Source organism: Sebastes fasciatus, chromosome 1 (assembly GCF_043250625.1).
Source record: "Sebastes fasciatus isolate fSebFas1 chromosome 1, fSebFas1.pri, whole genome shotgun sequence".
In the NCBI taxonomy this organism is placed as follows: Eukaryota; Metazoa; Chordata; class Actinopteri; order Perciformes; family Sebastidae; genus Sebastes; species Sebastes fasciatus.
Window position 1 is genome coordinate 10104060 of NC_133795.1, and position 22324 is coordinate 10126383.

The window sequence follows — 22324 nt, forward strand, 5'->3', positions numbered from 1 at the left end:
TAGAGTCGTGATGTCCTGTCAAACAGTTGTAACAATTGCTCTTACAGTTTAGAGAAAGACTGTTTCAAAAAATGAGCCACAGCGATTGAGAAAAACTGTAAGAGTTAAAGTGGCAGTAGGCAGTATATTTTGTTACCCAGCTCATCACTGGAGAGTTTACTGTGCGCTCTAATCAATGCTTGGGGATTTATTGATTAACACCTCTTTGAAAGATGAAGATAAGAGCAGCCATTGACCTGCTTCTTTTTCTTTTAAGTACTCATCTGCATCCACATCTGGTCTCCATGGAGATTTTGTTAAATGGTGGATAGGTATACGTGGAGTCGTTATAATTTCGGGAAAGCCTACATCTTTTTTTGATAAGTTCACACAGTGCTTCGCCTCTTGAGCTAATATTAGCATGGGTTTGCCTCTTCTCTGTCGTCCACTGTGAAGTCATGTGTAATTGCTGCTATCTTTCCATCAGAACAAAGCCACTTCATGTATTATTCATCCCTGCTATAGACTCTCATGACACCTTCCAGGAAAAGATTTCCTCGTGTACTCTTTGAAACCAACATCGTGCACCCTGAGAGCTCCAGCAAAGAGAATAAAAATACTTCTTACTGCTGTATTCTTACTTGGCGCAGCACCTCAGGAAGCTGTTCACAATGACACTTTGTATCAGTGTCAATAAAGTTTAGAGCAAGCACCTTTTAGTTTTCACTGAATTGTGGCCAGGTTTTAAAGAACACTGATTTTAGAGGTAAAACAATCCCAGAGAGGCTCGAGCGCTGCTTGTGTCAGCGTTTCTCTGGGGTTAAGAGAATAGACATTTCTCAGTGGGGCAGAATCAACCGCGAGATAGTCTTCAAATAGACCATTTATTCTGCGGCACAGTGCATAACACTAGCCATCACTTTTGAATGCGCAACTCAACATTAAGTACGATTGCGTTTCTGCAGCTGAGATCCATAAAGGTGCAGGTATGTTGTTAATGAGGAGTGCAGCTCCTGTAATGATTTCTCTGGAAGCGCCTTATCTCATGTCAAAATGTATTTTTTTCCAATTTTCAATTACCCCACATAGCAGTGCAGCATTGAGCCTCTCCACAGAGTGTTTGGAAAATGAAAACTGTTTTCCTTTAATCCCACAGAAGGCCCAGCGACCGGCCCGAGCACCCACAGAGACATGATGCGCTCGGTTACGACAGAGCTGCTCAGTTCAGTTTACAACATTTGAGACGAAATGGGCTGCGAAGGCCACTGCAGCAGTAATGCTCAATCAATACCCGGGATGTTTCTTATAAAGACTACTACTTCATAACAAGACATGACCTACCACACATACTGTAGGTAACAAGACACACAAATCAATATTAGAATTGCATTTGAACCTTGACCTCTCCAGGACAGGATAATGATTAATGCTACAGCAACGGTAGCACAAGTAGAGAAGAGTCATTGAAGCACATTGAGTCTATGCCTATCGTATGAAATGTGCTATATAAATAAAAACTTTATTGATTGATAAAGTCAGTGAATCGACTCAGTAATGTCAGTTAATAAATAACTGTATCGATCTGAAGTTTGCTGATAATAGCTACCATTAGGGGCCGATCACATGCCACGTTTTGTGCACACTCAAATCCATTGTTGTCACGCGACCAGCAAGCCCTATTTTTCAGGGTGCGATGGCAGCACCCCAAGATAAAAAATAGTTCATCTTTTGGAACGCAGCAGCGTGCACCGCATGTCACGTAACAACCAATCACAACCGGCAGATATCTTTTCTTTCTTCCGTAGATATCAGTCTACGGTAAATATATGGAGAAGTTAATAATTTTAATGCAGGAATACCCAGAGCTTCATGATCTGTCCCACAGACTATTTTACTTGCTTCAGCCTTTCCGTCTGAGAACGTCACAACATCCGGTTGAAAGGTCAGACAAACTGACAAATCGAGCAGTAAAAGCTACTGTGAGGGATTTACGGTGCTGGAAATCCATTTATCTTTGTTTTGACTGAGTTTAGTTTAGTCACTGAGGCTTTCACTATGAAATGACCGCAGCATCATCATCATTATCATTGCAGCACACAGGTTTTGGTTGCTTAGTAACGGCAGGTGCGACAGGAGCACAACCTCCCAAGCACCTTGGATAAAAGGATGACAGCTTCTTGGGGCTGCTGTTTTCCGCGTGTTTTTAGACGCAGCATGTGGCTAGCTTAAGCTACTGGCAATACCAGACCATGTAAGGCTGCAGCAGCAAAACACCTGCTGAAGTTAAAATGGTAAAGCTGAGGAGAAAACTCCTGTTCTTGTAGGTTTGAATAAACCCCCTGCAGGTAAGGGGAGCATCTGCGATCATGAAACACGATCATAAAGAGGAGAACAGCAATCTCGGTGATGTAGTCGCTGCCTTGAAAGGAACCCCTGCAGCGAATTGATTGAGAACTTGGGGCTGAACCATTTTCAAAGCTCCCACCTGTTATTCTTCTGGAGAAAGTGCATTTTATTAATACTCTACAGTGTTGGTGGGGCTTATGAACAAACTGAGAAAATGATCTTTATAATTAAAACAAACCAAAGACTTGGTTGAGAATTTACAACATAAAAAATTCAAATCATATTAATGGAAGCATTCATTGATAATGGCTCCCTAGTTCCTCACAGATGTAGGATCAGCACCTTGGAGAGGCAGCGGTGCCCTGGTTAGGTGCACTACATGCAATATATTATAAAGATAATGTTGGCTGATACGTGCAGTGGCTTCTTTTTCCAAATGGGTTTGAACGTTCGCAGCTTGTGCACTTTCAACAGGCATAATAGTCTACTGTGCACCATGCTGGCTTGGTGGTGAAATGCAGCCATACTGTCATTCACGAGAGAATATGGTGCAGAATACTCATTACATTGAAAAATGCATTTGTGATTGAAATATTGGTTGTTGGTTATGTATTAGCGCCCCCCACAGATGTATGATACTGCTTTCATGGGAGCTCACCTCTGACTTTTCCTCCAGCACAACAACCTTTTTTCTTCTGAGAGCTAATTTGACAAAATGAAAGTGACAAAGAGCTTCTCATCATAGCAGCTAGTTGTACATCACCAATAGAATAATTTCCGTCTTACTTTTATGGTCCTTTAATAACGTTTCAGGCACCGCAGTCATCGCCTATATTTCAATCCCGTCATCGGCGAAGGGCTTTTTGTGTTTCGTTAGGATATTCACCACTAAACGAAGCCTCTGTTGGCCTTCTTTGCCTTCTCTGTTTGTATATTTAGTGTTAGCTACCAGCCAGAAAGTCCCATGAAAAGTTGCTGAGGACTTTGGTGAAATGGCGCTCGGCGTTACATCTTTTACCGACTGACACGCTCGCACCGCAAATGAGACACACGCATTTGTCATTCAAAATGAGAACCAGGAACATCTGAAAGCACAGAAAGTGGCATGGAGAGAAGAGTATCATGCTGGTTAGAAGAAGGCAGCACAGGGAGGAGAAACTCAGAAGAACATATTGGATCTGTAAGAGCAGCTCACTGTGCAGTATCAAAAATAAAGTATGTATGACGTGAAGCCTAATATCAGTGGTGTTGTATTGACAAAGTGCTATAAAATGCTGTTAGACAGACTGTCTAGACTACCTGGGGAAAAATTCAGGGTCTGCTTTCTTATCTTTTGTCCCTGTTATGTCTCTATAAAACTTGGACTTTGAGTTTGGAAAGGAGCTATGCATCTTTTAAAAAAGGGCCTTGTTTGTCAAAATGTATGTTCAAGCTTTGCCCAAAAGCCTGTCGGATGAAAAGTAGACTACTGCACTAGAATTGCCAATGTAAAAAAGTTTGTTTCCCAAGTTATGTGACTTTCTGTGATAGTTTTTGTCTCAGATGACGAATGGTTTAGGTCAGGGGTCGGCAACCTTTTTGTTATCAAGTGCCATTTTAAAATGTTCTTGTTAACCAGTCTGACATATCAACAATAAGGTTAACAAGTTACGTTTAATTATGACACCACATCAACATTTAAATCTCTGTAATTTTATTCCATCCATATATAGGCAATGTGCATACCAACATTTTTAAAAAACATTTTTCTACCATAATCAGGACATTGTAATTATATGAGAGCACTATACAAGAAGGCTGCCGTCCTGAAGGAAACATTCACATCTGAGTTGAAATCTTTAACCCTTTACCAACCATCCAACAATCTTGTTCATCAGCAATAAAGTTAACAAATTCTGGGAAGAAGGTAACGAGTAATAGAACTACTATTACTACTACTACTACAATCAGAGGCAGAGTAGGGCGAGTTTTCACAGAATGCGGGTTGGAAAAAAATCAATCAAACTACCGTAAATAACAGACCATGCAACTGCAATTTCAGTGAATGAGGTAATATGGGATGCGGATGAGAGGGCACTTCAACATTTCCAAAACTCTATTGCACACTTATTGCTCTAGTGCCAAATTGGTTAATATACTGCGTACCAAAGGTGGCACGTCCAAATGAAAATGTCTATTTTGCTTTTTTATCTCCTTTCCTTATAGCTGCTGCCACATTACTATACCATCTGAGAAACTGCTGCAGTTCTCTTCATGACTCTTCATATATCCATGTTTATTCCTCCTCTTCCAGGCACATTTCCACATCATCAGTCTCTCATTGATGATACCTGGTGTTGAGCTGCCAGTCACCGTTTCCAAGTCCTGGGCATTAAATCCTGAACCAGATTGTATTATTGCAGGAAATTGCTTTTTTCAAAGGAATAATGGCTCTGTCAAAATGAGAGGATTTACACTGAAAATGAGGATTTAAGATTTCCTCTTGATAATAATTTGCAACAGAGCTCTTTTATGCCAATTTAGAAAAGTAGACTGTGAGGTGTAAGCCCTTGCAGCATGTAAGCCCAACTCATAATTTGTTTAAAAAAAAGAAATCTAAGTTTAGTGTACCTAAATCTAAGTGTATAATTAAATGTTTCCACTGCTTATCCATCATAAACTGCTGTATTTCTATTTCAAACACATCATTTTTTGTTATTGAAGTAGTAGTCCTACACTTTGAAATTAATAAATAAAATAAAAAAAGTTTTTGACCACTATTAATATGGAGCGATATTATCAAAGTAGGTCCCGTAAATGAGGATACGGATGCAGCCACAGATATTTCTGCTGAAGGTTTCATGCTTTTTCACTGATTTTTACTTAGTGTTGTATAACACGGCAAGAAATTTTTCTTGCATAGGGAAGATAAAGAATAGATTTAAACAATGCAGGCTCCAACATATTTTTTCAAATGTTTTATGAGGGAGGAAATGCATTCAACACCTCTATTAGACCTCAAGGATACAAACACAATATGCTCTGATGAGAAACAGTGAATAACTTAATACAAGAAATCTCTGCAGGATCTGATTTCTTTGGAAGTGGAAACAAGTTGTGAACACAACGTTGACATATCATCACCTTTTAAATTTATATAGTTCAACTTTTAGCAAACAGTTGCTTATTTATACAATCCAGCAGTGACAGAGCAACATTATCATTCATTTGGAGTTGTGTTTCTGGTCACATATTAGTCTGATATTCATTCTCTTTTAACTCTTTGGTCTCTACCATCTCCTTAGTGAAATATTTAGCTCTTTAGCTGCTAAGTGCTCCACAGAGTATGTTAACCAGCTAGTCACTAACTGTGTCTGTCTGCTGTTTGGTGTCGAGCAGGTATTGTACAGTGGGTTTTTTAGAGGTTTTTCTCTGGAACAGCTGCCTGTTGCGGCTGGAAATGACACCACGGGAGCTGTTAGAGTGAACCAAAACAGTAAATTTGCGGGCCGGACAGATAAACAATGAGCTGGAACTCACTATAAAGCTCTGTAGAGCCGAGAGGAGCTGCAGATTCAGGTGATGATTCTATGTAGGTTCATCAATACGAGCAATTCTTTCGTCATTCCATACATTGTGATTATAGCCGCTGTAAATTTATCTTTTTAAACACACTAAAAACAAATTCATCGACCAGGAGTGACCACGAGGTCCGTTCAGTAGTTGTTGTGGAGAAATATAGATATTCAAAATTATTTTAAAATATTTTTAATATATGATAATAATTCTGTAGTATTCACACAAAATCAGTTACTGAGTGAATTTTCATTTGGTGAACAGAATATTGAAGCAAATAATTGTAATTTTGGGCACGCCACATGCTGGAGGGATTAAGCGTGTAGACAAAGGCTAATCCAGTGTAATTACTGTGAGAGCTCCCAGTCAGATGGTGCTCCAGCAGGCAAATAATGTTGCATCTGATACAATTAGGGACCTTTAAATCAAAATGTTTTTTTGCATTGGACAATATATGATAATTGTTGCTTAGATATACTTTATGAAATCCTTCCACTCAGTCTCAAGATAAAAGTCTGGTTTGTACACAAGCAGGTGTTAATAATGAGAAAGTGTTTCAGAGGGGGGGGGAGTGTGAATGAAAGTCTCCCTGTGTCTGAACATCAGCCAGCCTATTTGTGGACCTGGAAGGAAAAACAATGTGGCCCAGTTCCACATTAACCTTCTGTTTTGTAGGTTGCCGCAATCAGCAGCTGTTCAGACGGTGTACTGGCACGCTGTCATTTGAAACTTTTTCAAGAGATGAACAGTGTTTTTCTCTCCCATTAGGCCGACAGACCCACGTGCTGACCTACATGCATTTGTCCGACTCTGAGTGAGCGTAGAATTCTAATTACTACTTAGAGTCTGTGCATGATTTTATTATAGTGAATATTCCTGATTTGTCAGGGTTTCATATAGAAGTAAATTGCGTTTCTTTCAAAATTACCACTTGGTTTAAAAAAAATGTCAGCACTTCAATACAGCAGCATTTGCAGAAACATTGTCCATCAGTCACTAGTTTATTATATTAACTTCAGGGATTCACAGAGTGAGACAGATAACGTCTGACAGCTGAGCATTAATTCGATTTTAAGTGCTTGTTTGCATTATGTAGTGAAAGATGATGGGAAATTAATCTTATTTTCTATCATCATGGGAACACAAGCAATTTCAAAAACAGCAGAAGACAAGTACAATCACACTACAAAACATTATCAGATGATGAGATCAGTAAATAAGTCAGATATGCTGTCCATGTTTCGGAAACTGAAAATTTGTCTCACCAAAGGTTCACTGGCTCCCGCGGCACCCTAGCTCAAATTATTGATATGTTTTTATAGAAATGTTGACACTCTCAAAGGCTTATGGCTGGTTGTGATTGCCCTGAAGAGAGTCAGAAATATCTCATGAAAAAGAGATGGGCCTACTGGCTGTTCCCTTTATGAGTTACAATGAATAGATCTTTAATATTTTCTCTCCCCTCAAACAATCCCTCTCAAAATTTAATTGGGAGGACAATGTCGGCTGGACCAAGGTGACTTTTCTTATCGAATGCCCAGTTTATTCTGCAAAATGTGATCTTATAACAGTGCGATAAGAAAATATGTATTCTGTATCTCATCTACTGGGACGGAGCCTGGCTGCAGTGGAAATACTGATGACTGAGAGGTCAAGCACAAAAGCAAACACAAACCACCGGGGCTTTTGGAAGATTCCTCTTATCCTTATTAAAAATGAAACACCTATTCAACATCTCGAAATCGGTTAGGACTGTTTCATTTCATAGCTTGGTTTTCCTTCCTGTGACACCTGCATTGTTTTTTTCATGAATTCCTAAATCATTGGAAAACCAAATACCTCCTAATGGCTGCAACATTTACACTTTAAAGCAGCATTGATCAATATTTCTATATCAATAATGGGTCAAATGACAATGAGTCATGTGACAGTTGTTGCTTGTATGACAAACACACAGGAGGGGAACATAGTGGAGCATTTAGCAGCTAAAGAGCCAGATAGTTCTCTCAGGAGTTGGTGGAGACCAAAACAGAGCTCAAAGGAGCATGAATGTTAGACTTGCATTCATCAGGTATACAGACATGACTCAAAATGAATGCTGCTGTTGCTTTCTGTGTGCTGGATATATGGATATGGATATGGATATGCTGATAATACATCAGTGTTTAAAGCTTTTTTGAGCTGTCCCCAAGAGCTGCTTTGTCAGTGCCCCTCGGCATCGGAGACCGACGCACAGGGTATCCCTCTTGCGTCACTTTTGGACAGACCAGGGACGGCGTGTAAATATACGCTTGTTACACGCATAGTGTCCTTTCAAAATAAACTTCCTTTTTCACAGGAAGTTAGGTTAGAGAGACGCTGCCCAATTGGCGGTATTTGACGAGTTGAGGGTGAGACCAGGTTGGTCTGTACTTTAAAAGTTTAACATGCTAGCCATTTGTAAAAATAAAAATATAGCATTAATTTCTCCTGTGAACCTTTTGTTTTGTTTTGTTAACTTTTTGGAAGTCGGCATCTGCTCCACTGAGTTCTCACTTCCAGTGGGGTTTTGAACGTTGGGTTTTTACATAAAGGAAAATGAGCTCTGGAGCAAATGAACCATATGATACACACCCATTAGGTTTAACGTGATAATCATGATAATCTCCACAAACAATCTTTGAAAAGCTAACACTGTGCAACTTATAATTTCACAGTTGAGATAATAATGCCCGTAATTATTATCACAGTAAGTAGGTACGGTGATCTGAAAACCTTATTTCAGCATAAATGGAAAATCCTGCAGGAGGAAAATCTTTGGAAATCAGGTGACAGTGGCCATGGTGCAAATATTTCTAGGCTGTAGGACTGATGTTCTATTTCAGTTCACATCTGAGCCATGTCTGTGTAATCCATACCGACATTGATGTCTGTATTTTAATTCACTGTAAGGTAAAACATTTGTGAATGGTCTAACCCTAACCCAACGACCAAATTGGAGAGTTTTAAAAAAATCTGATAATTATATTAATAATGTTTTTATTTATTATATTTATACTTTCTATGTATATATATTTGTTTTTGTTTTTTTTGTTTTTTAACATTAACACATAAAACAAACAGATATGTTTGATGAGTATCCCGTGAGTTTGTTGTCTTTTAAGACATTTAGATTATAAAACTAAGCAGATCATTTTACAGTTAAAAAATAAACCTGTCAGTGCCCTTTGGTGAACAAATTATGTTTCTAGAATACTTCAAATATACTAACAAACATTGCACTGTTTTGTTACTTATCAGCCCAAAGTTAAGCTGATACAAGTATATCTGTAATAAGTTAATATCGGCTCAGCTGTTTTATCTTTCAGGCTCTAATGGACACATAATCTGAAGCGAACATACATTATATCACAAGTAATTTCAACTGTGGTATTGGTGTCCTGTAATGCAGGTCTGCTATGATATGTGTGACATTATATTATAAAAGCATCACTTCCACACCACAAATTACAGTCTCAGATTTGAGGGGATGACACTGAGATCAGGTAAAGCCGACACATGACACGTACAGGCACTCACATACACTTCATCAATCAAGGCCTTGGCGTTCCAGTGTTGTATGGCCATTTTGAAAAGTGCAACACCGCCCATTTTTACCCATCACTGAGCCTCAGTAGTTTGTCATCTGTGCGAGTGAAAGAGAGAGTAACTATAAAAAACAGAAAAATAAAGATTTGAGATTGAGACGTGAAATTACTGAGTTATCGCGTATGAATTTTAAGTAATGACAAAATGCTCAAATATAAGTTGTTTGATCTACATAATTAAGTGTCAAGATACAAGGCTACGCTTTGACAGGTTGATCAAGCAACCGAGTGTCATTATAGAATCGTTTGAAGAAGAAGGAACTCTTTGATGTGAGTGATGTGAGCACCAGGTACCTGTGAAACTGTTATCGCTTTCGGAAATGACAAGAAGATTGAGAGAGTTCCTTTCTGTCCTCTACACCACTCACATTTGAGCTCATTTGTTTTGAGAGGTGACATTAAGGTCGGGAAGGGTCACTTGTCCAATCCAACATCAAGAATGAACTGCCACTGTCCCACAATTCATCAGCACCTCTCACAGAAATACACTCGCTCACGCAGACACACTCACCTACTCTCGACACGTCGCCGAAGCATTGAACCTGTTCAGCCACAGGCGTCGATTCTGTCTTTTCTTAATGAGCTCCAACAGTCTGGTCCTGTCAGTTCTGCAGCTTTGCCGACTGATTGAGACAACATAGAAATGGAAATCAGATAGTAGTTATTGCAACTGGCAGATGGGATGGAAAGATGACACTCAGAAGGGAAAACAAAAATATTTAAAATAATAAGTAAAATAAGATCATCCTGAGAAATGAAGTTGATTTTTCAGTCCAGAGAGGACACTAGTTTCCCCATGATCACAAGAAAGGTATTCCGTGAACCTGCCTTAATCTTGTTTCTTATCATAAGAAGTCATCGGGAGATATCACAACATGATAAATGATTATTCTGTGTCCTTACAGAACAAGCTGTCAACATTTTTTTATGCTCAAAGTGTGTTGTGATAACAGGAGAAGTAACAAACAAGTATAGATATCTCCCTCCATTACAGCCTCATTTTTTTTCCCACTGCTAAAACATGTCTCATGACCGTTTTTCGACATACTATACTATGACTTTTTTTTATCATACTATACTATGATTTTGTTATGACTTTTTTCGACATACCATACTATGACTTTGCAATGAAGTTTTTCGATATGCTATACTATGACTATTTTATGACTTTTTTCAACATACTATACTATGACTTTTTTAATTACTTTTTTCGACATACTATACTATGACTTTTTTAAGACCTTTTTACAACATAGTATATTATGACTTTTTTCATGTATTTTTTTCGACATACTAATATGACTTTTTTCGACACACTATACTAGGATTTTTTTCATTACTTTTTCAACATAGTATACTATGACTTTTTTATTACTTTTTTATTACTTTTTTGACGAAAAAAGTCATTGTATAGTATGTTGATAAAAGTCATAAAATAGTCATAGTATAATATGACGAAAGAAGTCATAGTATATTATGTCGAAAAAAGGTAATTAAAAAGTCAGAGTATAGTATATTCAAAAAAGCCATAAAATGATTCATGTAAAAAAAAAGTCATAGTATAGTATGTTGAAAAAATCTAAAAGTTATAATATAGTATGTGAAAAAAATAAAAAAAGCCATACTAAAAAATAAAATATAATATTGAAAAATAAAAAAAAGTCATAGTATAGTATGCCTAAAAATGTTAAAAGGTCATAGTATAGTATGTAAAAAAAAAAAAAAAAATCATTCTATAATGTAAACATTTTTTTTAACAATATAAAAAAGGCACAGGATAGTATGTCGAAAAAATAAAAAAGTCATAGTATTGTATGTTGAAAAAAAAGCCTTTGAATACTATTTTCAAAAAAGTCATAATATAGTATTTCGAAAAAAATTTATAGACTTATAGTATACTATGCTGAAAAAAGGCATAGTATAGTAGGTCGAAAAAATAAAAAAGTCATACTAAAAAATAAATATAACGTCATAGTAGTATGTCAACATTTTTTTGATGTTGGCATACTATACTAAAATATTTCCAATGCTATTTTTACTCTTTTATGGTATACTGTACTGACATTTTTTGGCATAATGTACTCTGGTATTCTATATGACATTCTATATAAATAATTTCTTATGGCATATTATAATATGACTTTTTTATGACTCTTTCATGGCTCTTTAATGAAAGACCTACAGTAGAAGCAGAGTCAATCGGGAGCTGTCTGTGTTTCTGAATATTTTCAATTTAACGTTGGCTTCAAACACTTGATTTAAATGTGTTTTGTATGATATTATGCTATGTATTTATTTTGCATTTGTATTATGTTGTGGCGTCTGAAAATGTAATGTATGTTTAAATGCTGCTGTCTTGGCCAGGTCTGTCTTGCAAAAGAGATTCTTAATCTCAGTGAGCACTACCTGGTTAAATAAAGGTTAAATAAAAATAAATAAAATAAAACTATACTATGACTTTTTTTATGACTCTTTCATGGCTCACTATACTTTGTCTTTTTGACCTTTTTATACCTTAAAATACTAAGATATGTAAATGTTCTTTCTTAAAGACCACATTTACATAATCAATGGGTCATATTGTCCCTTTAGTATGATAAGTAAAGAGCACAATAGGTTAGCCAGACAGTATCGGGTTAATTTAGTGGAATGTGTATATAGGTTGAGAATTCATCAGGGCTTTACAGGATTAAAGGTATTTCAACAGGTAAAAAGGACTGGGTGGACTATAATCTGTTAAATATAACCCTCAATGAATGAAATCAAGTCATTTTGAGGCATAAATAACCTTTCAGTGACACAGTAGTTGCTGTAATCACTTTTTGGCAAGTGATTTGATCATTTTATGGGTTGTAGGCCTATTACTGCTGATATTTAATCTGGTAAAAAGTACTGGGTTGGTTATAATATAGGACACAGAGTAGCTAAAATAATGCAGAGTCATGATGCAAAAGAGATCACAAAAATATGAGAAAATAAAAAAATACTGAAGTAGAAATACTGCCTGATAACAAAGCAAACACGGACGTCTCATGTTAGTCACAAGCTGTTAACATGGGAATGTTTGTATCTCTACCATTCATCCCACATAATGTGAATGCCTCATTAGCTCAAAGAACCGCTGCACCTAAGAACAGCGTCACAGGGCCTATGCGGTCTGCGAATATTGTTTCTGTGGTAGTCTGTGTAACATAATTGTTTTGCCCTTTTGGTCAGGACTTTCTCGAAATACAGATTTCAAGAGATTTCCCAAGAGAATGTCCCGCTGAAATAAAAGGGCAAAAAACAAAAATACAATCTAGTTCATTAAAGGCAGACCTTATAATGTGCACAGGGTATAAACAACATATGCAGGAAGTTAATATGCTTAATGTACAAAATACTAGTAACATCTTCTGGATATGGACTCATGCTGTGAAGGTAATCACAAGCCATGTGTGTAATGATATAATTATACGTCAACTTTAGCCATCAAGGTCAATAGTAGGCAATATAAAAATTGTTAAATTCAATGTCTAACCTGAAGGTTTTGTGGTATAATGACAATACCAACAGTCCTCGCTGTAACACAGATGGGATTACTGTGACTTCAGCTGCATAGAAAGTGTAACACTTTCACTTCCTAACTTTGGAGAGACTTAAAATGATCCATCTGCTGATCCATCATGATTGTTTGACTTCTCCACGCACTGGTGGAGGCAATTTATTGCATAAAAAGGGAATTGAGACAACAGCTTGTGAGTTTCTGGGTGAGGCTGCTGCTTGTCTGTTTACATGCTGTCTTAACTTTGTCGCTGAATTTCTTCTCCTTCTCTTGACAAATTGGTTTGTGACAATATTTCCTATTTAAAGAGTTCTTCAGTGTTACAGTGACAACATTAATACAGTACATGCACAAGTATTTATCTAATCTATACTGTAATACTGAGTCCCCATATAAATGCATGTCTATTTTGTTATGTGGAAAACCATCAGAAAGAGAATATTTACCCCCAGATCATACCTGAAAGTGATACAGAAAACTGTCATTTTTTGTTTGATTGACAAACAACAGAGTCAATTTCCATCACACTGTCTATTTCACTGTCCATTTCTGTCTATTTCACACAGGCCTGGTTCTCTAAGAGGCTTAATAAGCTTGACCTTGACAGGCTGGTCCCTTTGAAACATGTGGCCGACCCCGAGAACGTGTTCTCAGTTTTCCATTTCTGACTATAATGCAGAATAGATGGCATTGTGAGAAAAAGGAGTGACTGGAGTGGCTGTTCAATCAGCTCTTTGCCTGAAAAAATCAGGTGCTTTTTTAGGTCCGAATGCTTTTTTTCCCCCGTAAACTACGCCTCGGAGAGAGGGGAGAAAATGCACCACTACGTCTTGTGCATGTCTCGGCATACTAAGTGGAACCACACACAGGCTCTCCGAGATGCTCACAGCTGCTATAACAATGGGGTCCATGGCAAGCTCCTGTCTAAACAGAGGGTGGCATATTGACTCTGTGCAAGTATTTTGCATGTCAATGGGCAGATTGGCTGAGACTCTCCGGCAGTGCTTGGAGTGCACTCCACAGTGTTCGGAGCAACATGGGTAGAAAATGTAATTATAGCAAGTCTTGGGTTTTTCCTTGACCTGTTAGGTGTTATTACCTGTTGGAGGTTTCTGGATCCTTACAGGTCAGGGCTAAATTCCTGCAGCTCAGCTCAGCTTTTCCCGTCAATAATGGTCAGATGCTGAGGTGTGGTGGTTTATTCTGGATTTGATAGGGCTGTCCTAGCTTTGTATCATCTAAAGTATATAGTGTAGATGTGGTTTTGGTGCCCAGTAAGCCTTTTTTGTGTATATACATCCAGTGCCAATGCTTTTAAAATGATTTATTTTTACAATATATGTTCATGGCAACAATGGCACTGTATAGTTGGGGAAAAATCAAGGTTAAATAACAAATGGTTAAGGTATGGTTAGGGTTGGGCAACTAAAACACTTGGTTGATGTCATGGTTTATATAAAAATGCAAAATTTAATTGCAGATCTGCAACGGAACATGAGCGCCGGTGCCCTGCATGAAAGTCAGTAGTGCTTAAAGGCCCAGACACAAGTCACCTCTATCTTGGCCAAAAAGTTGCAGTCAAACCCACCGCAAAGATGACAGCCGACGGCCAACTACCACATACATTATGTGCTTGCGTGAGATGAAATAACTCTCCACACCAGCAGGACACGGTAGTCTGTATTTGTCATTCAAAAAGGGAAACTAGAAGACTGAGGACTACGGATATACAAGCCGTTGTTATGATACGTACATGAAATAAAGCGGCGTTCGCTGACCATTTTCACACCACTCTCAGTCACCACTTAGTTTCATTCCAGATGGCCGTGTCGTTGTGAAAATATCCGTGTATTAAAATGATCAGATGACGAGAGGATGAAAAATGAGAAGAGCCTTCTGTGTGCACTGACATTAATCGTTGGTTTGCTTTCCTCCCTTCCGTTTCGCTTCTCATTCACTGATTCGCTTAAACTGAGCTGACAATAAGAGGGATTTCTTTCACCAACGGGCTCCGCCGCTGATTCAACATGCTGAAACAGCTGAAAAACTCAGACGTGGGTAGATTCTGACAGTGCGGCACACACCGCAAAAACTAGGCTGATGGACAGCTTGGTGTGTCAGGGCCTTAACACCCGACCACCACACCAACATCCTCACCGTTAAGCCCAATTCATGCTTGCCACATCCGCGTCACCACAAAGGTCTTGGTGGGTCTGCGTGACATACATTTCATCATCTGCCCATGTCCGCGAAGGTCCAAGCAGACATTACCCAACAAAAGTGTACTTCCGCTTGCTGTCATGAAGTATGCATTTTGTTTTTTCGTGTGTGAAACGCATCAGAGTATGCAGACCCTCGACTGTACAAATGAACAACCAGTTACTTTCCACTTCGCTGCATAAAGGGGACACTACTTCCTGCACTGGCACGTTACGTTTGGCATGTCACCAGTAGACATCCATCAAATATTGATATAATCCTTAGGGATACTGAGCTGCTTTTTCTACAAAATTCACTGTGTGAGGTAGATGTTTGGTTACAGAGGATGGCTGTCTGTTTTAGGAGCTCCCTCCTCCCCGCTGGGTGTAGTTTGAACCTACAGAGTTGGATTAGTTGTTGGCCGGAGGGCTTGAGTGGTGTACAATAAGAGCAGCAGTGCTGTCTGCCACTATAGCAGCATGCTCATTAGCATGACAACCCCCGCCTCCTACCACTGCAGCGCTGAGAGGTGGCATCCGGCATTGCTCCCTGACCGCGTTGACTTTCCTGTACTGTACAAGGTCAATCGGGCATGAACTGGAGCAGCGGATCGCCTTCCCGCCCCGGGGTTGTTGGGTCGTAGAATGGTGGCTGGTTGCCATGGTGACTGATGCATACATGTTCAATTCTGTTGCGTTGGTGTCACAGCAGCGGGTACAGGCATCTGGCTCAAGCTCATAGAAGGTGAAGTCTGTGTGAAACAGCTTGTGTGGAGCCCTCTCACCTTGTCGTTCGAGAAGCTGTTGACTTGGTGCAGAGTGAGATCGTATGCAGGGATAATAATATCTCTGATAATCAGACTGAATGGCTATTACTTCATTCATGATTCAGATATTATGTTCATATGAAATGATTTCTTGTAATTTCTTTTTAGAGCAATATAAGAAAGTATAAGAGTCTTCATAGCTCTTTTTTTTTTTTTAAAGGAACAGTGTGTAGGATTTGACGGCATCTAGCGGTGAGGCTGCAGATTACAACTTCTCCCGTGTGCCAAGCGTGTAGGACAACTACGGTTGCCGACAACCACGGTGACCTCTCTAGAGCCAGTTGGAGCCAAGAGTAGAGTGCGTAGAGTGTGTGTGTACGTGGGAAGTGAGTGGTGAAGCAAGAGAGAGAGAGCGGTGGCAATGGGAGTGAGTAATGTTATTGTCTCCGGCCCAAGCAGGAAAACAGTTTGGTTTGTCCGTTCTGGGCTACTGTAGAAACATGGTGGACTCTGTGAAGAGGACCTGCTCCCTATGTAGCTAAACAGCTCATTTTAAGGTAACAAAAAGACAATGACTCTAAAGAAAACATACTTATTAATATTATTTTGCATTTCTGCCAATAGATCCCCCTAAATGTTACACACTGGTCCTTTAAGCTAGCTAGCTATGCCAGCCCGTTCTCAATACCAGGGCGTAAAATACAGACGCTTTGTCACGGCCGTCGGCATCTGATACTGCAGCGCAAAGCACCCTTTAGTGCCTGTACAAGATGCACAGGGCTTTCCATTAACTACAATACAAACCCATCCGCAGCGACGCTAAACGCTCTGAGAAAATGCGCCGGGAGTGAGTGTGGTGACGTAGTTTAAAGAGCAAAAAGACAAACACCGGGGGGGTGGGAGGGAAGGTGGCTGGGTCCAACAAACACAAGGCTTCATCCAGGAGACAGCTGTTTGTGCCCCGTGCGTTAAGTTTCACTTTCACGTTACAATCAGCTGTTCGTTTGTGTCCCGTATTCCAACACGTTATGTCACCACAGCCCCGGCACACTTTCCCTGAGTGTTTAATATCACCGTGGATGGGTTTAAATTGAAGTTAATGGAAAGCTCGGTGCGTATCATACCGACGCTCAAGGGTGCCCTGTGCGTCGGTATCTAACGCCGATGGCTGTGACAAAGCGCTGGTATTTGACGGCTTGGGAATGAGAACGGCTGCGTGTTCACAACGATCAGTTTCATTTTAACGTTACGAACATAGCACTTTTAAGCCTAACTGTGTAGTTTTATCCTAAACCTAAGTTGTTTGTTGCCTAAACCTAAAGTGACGTCAAGGGGCGTAACAAGGCGGCAGTATGTGACAAGTTGGGTAGATCATTCTTAATCTGGCCCACAAACGTTGACTGTTTCTCCAACCAACGTAAACAGACATTAATGGGTGCAACACCACCAGATCTATTTGAATTGCTGAACAAATCCGAGATGTGGGTGGCAACTCAGGAGGTCTGGAATAATTCCATAAGCTGTTTGAGGGCTCCAGCTGTGCTAACAGGGCCAGGGTTACAGCACATAACTATTGTTTCTTCATGTTCCTTTTGGGTAGATCCCAACGTGCAGCTCCTTTGATCTGTGGCAAATTTAAAGTAGTGCCATGATGAATATTATCTTTTACTGTTTACGTTCGTCATTTTATGTCAGTATTGCTTCAGTTGAGGCTCCGCTGTGTAAATTGTCTGTATTTGTGTCAAACATTGAATGAGATAATTTTTGGGGTCAAGGTTTAAGAACTTAATTGGGCTGCTGGACTGTGAATCATTTATTCTCACTGTATCACACTGACTCACATCACACGGCGCAGTGTGAAGTGATGAAGGGGCTCGAGAATTAACACAGCGCCTGAGCTCTCACTCTATTGAAATAATGATGTTTGAATCCAAAAGCAAATCAGCTCATTGTTGCAGTACTCACATAACAGATGATAATTATGTTTTTGATGAACACAGACAACTGTTCCACTAAAATGTCCTCATGCTACCGCAGCTATCAATTTTAAACACACACACACAGCCAAACTCCCAGACACATTTACTGTCTCAATATTTACCTGAGGCTGTCTAAAGTACTCAAGCTCGCAACTAGCACCGCTGAGACTGAAGGAGAAAGCAGGTGCTTCGGGGGCACAGCAGCCTTCTAATGGAACTGCCAGTTGAAGGGCCCTTTAGCCAAATCACTGTTTTATTAAGTGCAAATGTCAACAAAGGTCTTGAAGCTATGGCCACCACAACAAACTTGAAATTCAAAGGATCAAAAATACCCACAAACCTACCTGCCGGGTGACGGGGTTCAAATGATCAACTCTTAGGTTAGCCTGCAAAAGAAGATCATAAGATGAATACACCACGCAGACAGCAAAGTGCTTCAAGACGCAGCTGTGGGAGGCTGGGATGCAACAGGTCATTGTTACTTTGCAACGAGAGCTGTGCCTGTAAAAGATTGTATCACGGTGCAGAAAAATAAGTCAGACACTGATACTTACATCCTGGATATCATCAAGATGCAGACAACAGGGGGAAAACAAAAATTATGAGAAATGACAATGATGAATTACACACCGAAGTGAAATTAGAGGTCTGACACCGGCAATTCAGATGATGAACTGATTATTGCTGGTCGCTTTTTTTTTTTTTTTTTCCATTACTGGTGATCAGACAAATCCAGCAGAGAGTGGTGAATGTAGCAGGCAGCAGAGAAACCAAAGTGGGTTAATCCTCCACTGCTGAAGTGACTCAGTCGGTGCAGGAATGACCGAGTGGCGGGGATGGTGAGGAGTCTAGTACATGCCTGCGCACATGGATAATGTTAAAATCATGCAAGCAGAGAGATGAATAGCCTTTTTTTCGTGTGTGTTCCAAGTAAACATCATGTCCTGATCAAAACATGGACAGGAGGCATAGCTGGGACATGCAGATGAATAGGATAAAGATTAATTGCATGTATTAATCATGTTGCATCCTGTAGACTGCATGATAAAATGCTTTTAGTTTATGAAGCATACAAAATTGTTTTTGGTTTGGATGACCGTACAGGAAAAGGGACAAAAAAAGCATATTCTGACTACTTTGCATAAACAGCGTGGGACCTACTCACTCAGACAGCCTTCTGCAGTATAACGAGAGCAAAGACACCTGTATTCAAGTTTACATGCTGAGGCAGACTATGTGGAGGGGGAAAAAAAACACGGCACAAAATGACCCATTCATCACTGACGTGACACCTGCAGAGTAAAGGGATCAGTCTCCTGTCTCCGCACAGCACGAGGATACTGTAGATAACCTCAAGCCTCCAGGAGACACAGTCACAGCAGCCGTAGTCTGAACTGCAGGTCACATGATGCCAGTCAGAAAAAGACACTACTGGTCATGGGTTATAGTCACACAAGTAGGATGTATTTTTCTTTCTTGTACCCAAATGCTGGCCCACACTAAAAGATTCTTCACACCTTAAAAGATTTTGAAAATGTGAGAGAGCCCACACATAACGACACGTTATGTTAAATTTAATAGTTTTGTTCATATAGTGTGTGGTGAGCAACGATTTGGCCAAAACAGCAAACCACACACTAACAGATTCCATTCATGAACAACTTGAAAAAAAAACTGAAATCTTGCAAAATCTCTCGCAATCAAATGTGGAAAAAAAGGGCTGATGATGGGCAGGAAGAATTAGCAATATTAGTTTTTGCACCAGTTTGTACTGAAAACTCACAAAGAAAAAAGAAAAATAATGCATGAAGTCATGGGGATAGTTAAATAAACACTTGCGTTGTTGCCACAAATCAACAAGTTGGTCCTACGTTTCTGAGTCCATCTTACGACTACTTTATGCTTTGCGTTTTCCATAAGCCGTGGCCGCCATGACTGTGGTTGCTGTCCTTCCGCGTCACTCAGCTTGGTTCTCAATTTGCTATCGTTCTTTCCCACGTGACTGCGTCATCGGCTGTCCTCGGGGTTCCCCACACGCAAGAGGATATCCAGTAGTAAATAATGAACGTTTCATATATACGAGTTGAAATTGGTGCAGCCATTCTCTTAACATACCTTAACATACCTCTAACCACAGGAATATCTGGAGAGATAATCTTTAAAACCTTAAAAAAAAAAAAAAATCAGGCCTTTGCTGATCATTGTCAGTCGGGGGGGAATCGGGCCCAAAATCATCTTGATTCTCGTGTAGTGTGTGCCCCGCATAAACCGAGACCAAGTCATGACCAAGACTAGAGTGTATCAAGACTGAGACAAGACCAAGACCAAGACAGGACGAACCCCAGACTGCATGAAACACTTACGATGAAATGTGGAACAAACCATAGGCACGCCTCAAATTTATCTGAAAGATCCACATTCCCATAAAAACACCCACAGAAAACAAATGAAGATCCACCTCTTCAATCACCGCTTTCATTGCCACATATACTGTACTGTGCCATGAGTAATGTCTTAATAAAATAATCAAAAGGCATTAGAGAGCTGAATTTTATGTGAGGGAGTTTTCCTTTGTTGTCTATGAGCAATCACAATAATGTTGGTAATAAATAAATCAGTCAATGTACAAGTAATTTAGTGACATCCCCGCAGTCGTGGTCTCGGATGGGACAAGGTGGTTGTGTCAAAATAAACCTGACTCACTTATCTAAAAAAAAGACCTTCAAAACGAATACAAAGGTGGCACCAACCAGTAACCTAGTGTTTCTATACAAAAAAAAGATAACTACGTGAGTGAAAAGTGTATAGGGGTACCCCAGCTTACCTACAGTCCTCTATCTCCCACCACAGACTTTTTCTAACATCTTTAACACATTTCTCAAACTCAAACAAGGCAGCACAACTCAGCAGACAGAGAGCACGGCCAGAACAAAACACAACAAATTCTGCAGGCGGGCCCCTTTTATTGAAAACCCGCGATGCTGATTGGGCAGCATGACCAGACTGCAATCTGGAATCCAATCAGATAGTTGGCACCTGGAGAGACACACAAGGGAGGGAAGGAGAGAGAGAAAGAAAACAGGAGGAAGAGCAAACATAACAAGCTCTTTGGCCCTGCCTGGCACATATCAACCGGTCTTGAATCCTCTTCGTCTGAGACGGAGACAAGACCGAGTAAAAATGCAGTCGATGGGCTGACTTCTGAAATTGAATGACAATTGCAACCTTGGTTATAAATAAATGTTATGGGTTGTGATTTTCATATTTTGCAAAGTTATTACCTTGCACACTGTGGAGTGTAAAACCAGGGTGGTGTGAAATGAAATCATCCCCTCTCCGTTTCCAAACCTTGTAACCAGGAGAGACCTTGATGATTCTTTTCAAAGGCTTAAAAGTATAGTTTACTGAAATATATATGGTGTATTCTGAATGCCAGATTAAAAAAAAACTACATTTCTTAAAGAATCCAAACAATTCCTTTTCCAAGTGAGCCCTCCTAATGGAGGCAGGTTTTACCCAGCGCCTCCTGCTGCGTCTACTTCTTACTTTGCATAATGGGAAATCGATTTAACAACATTTCCTGAGAGGATATGGTTGGACAAACGGTAATTTATCACACACAGCATTACTCGATACGATGCGTCTAATTAAACACGTAGTGTTCATGTTGCTATGAGGTCTCATAATTACTCTCCTACCAGCAATCACCAGCATTTCTTTCTGTCAATTACCCACCAACTAACTAACGCTGCTGAGAGTATAACTCCTCGAGAGTAACATGCTGGAACGGAGCTATGAGAGACAACACTTCCAATTATTATTCCCCTCGCTTCCTCTGCCTGCTTGCCAGTTAGACAAATGTAATCTGTAGCACTATAGCTCAGCGGATATGATCGGGAATTAAACCGAAAGACGCACTTAAGTTTCCCCACCTCTCATCAACAATGCCGTTTGAATACATGGACACTCTTTTATGATCGCACGACACACACCTGTTGTATCTGTGTCTATATGAGACGGTGGAGTGTTTCGCCCGACCGACAGCAGACTCCTGAAATGTTGAGTACACCCTACTGTGGGGCAAACTGTGACTGCTATCCAATGCCACGCTTGTCTGCCTCTGTGCAGATCACCTCCTCCGCTGGCTCCCTCCATCTGGTGGGAAGTAGCCGTGGCTCCTCGCAGACTTGGAGAGGCTCCAAAAAATTGTCCCCGTCAGCTTTACTGCGCTCTCTGGGTTCTCTCCCTCTCTTGTTGTCTATATTGGGAAGTTAACCAAGACATCAGTGTTAGGGTTATAATCCTGCAAAATATGTCTCTCCTCAGACAC

General features: G+C 39.9%; 1 protein-coding gene across 1 annotated transcript in view; it reads left to right on the forward strand.

Moving 5' to 3' along the window:
• The window catches only part of gnrh2 (gonadotropin-releasing hormone 2), a 278332-nt gene that overhangs the window by 27281 nt on the left and 228727 nt on the right, over positions 1-22324 (forward strand). The gene's annotated exons all lie outside the window — the stretch shown is intronic.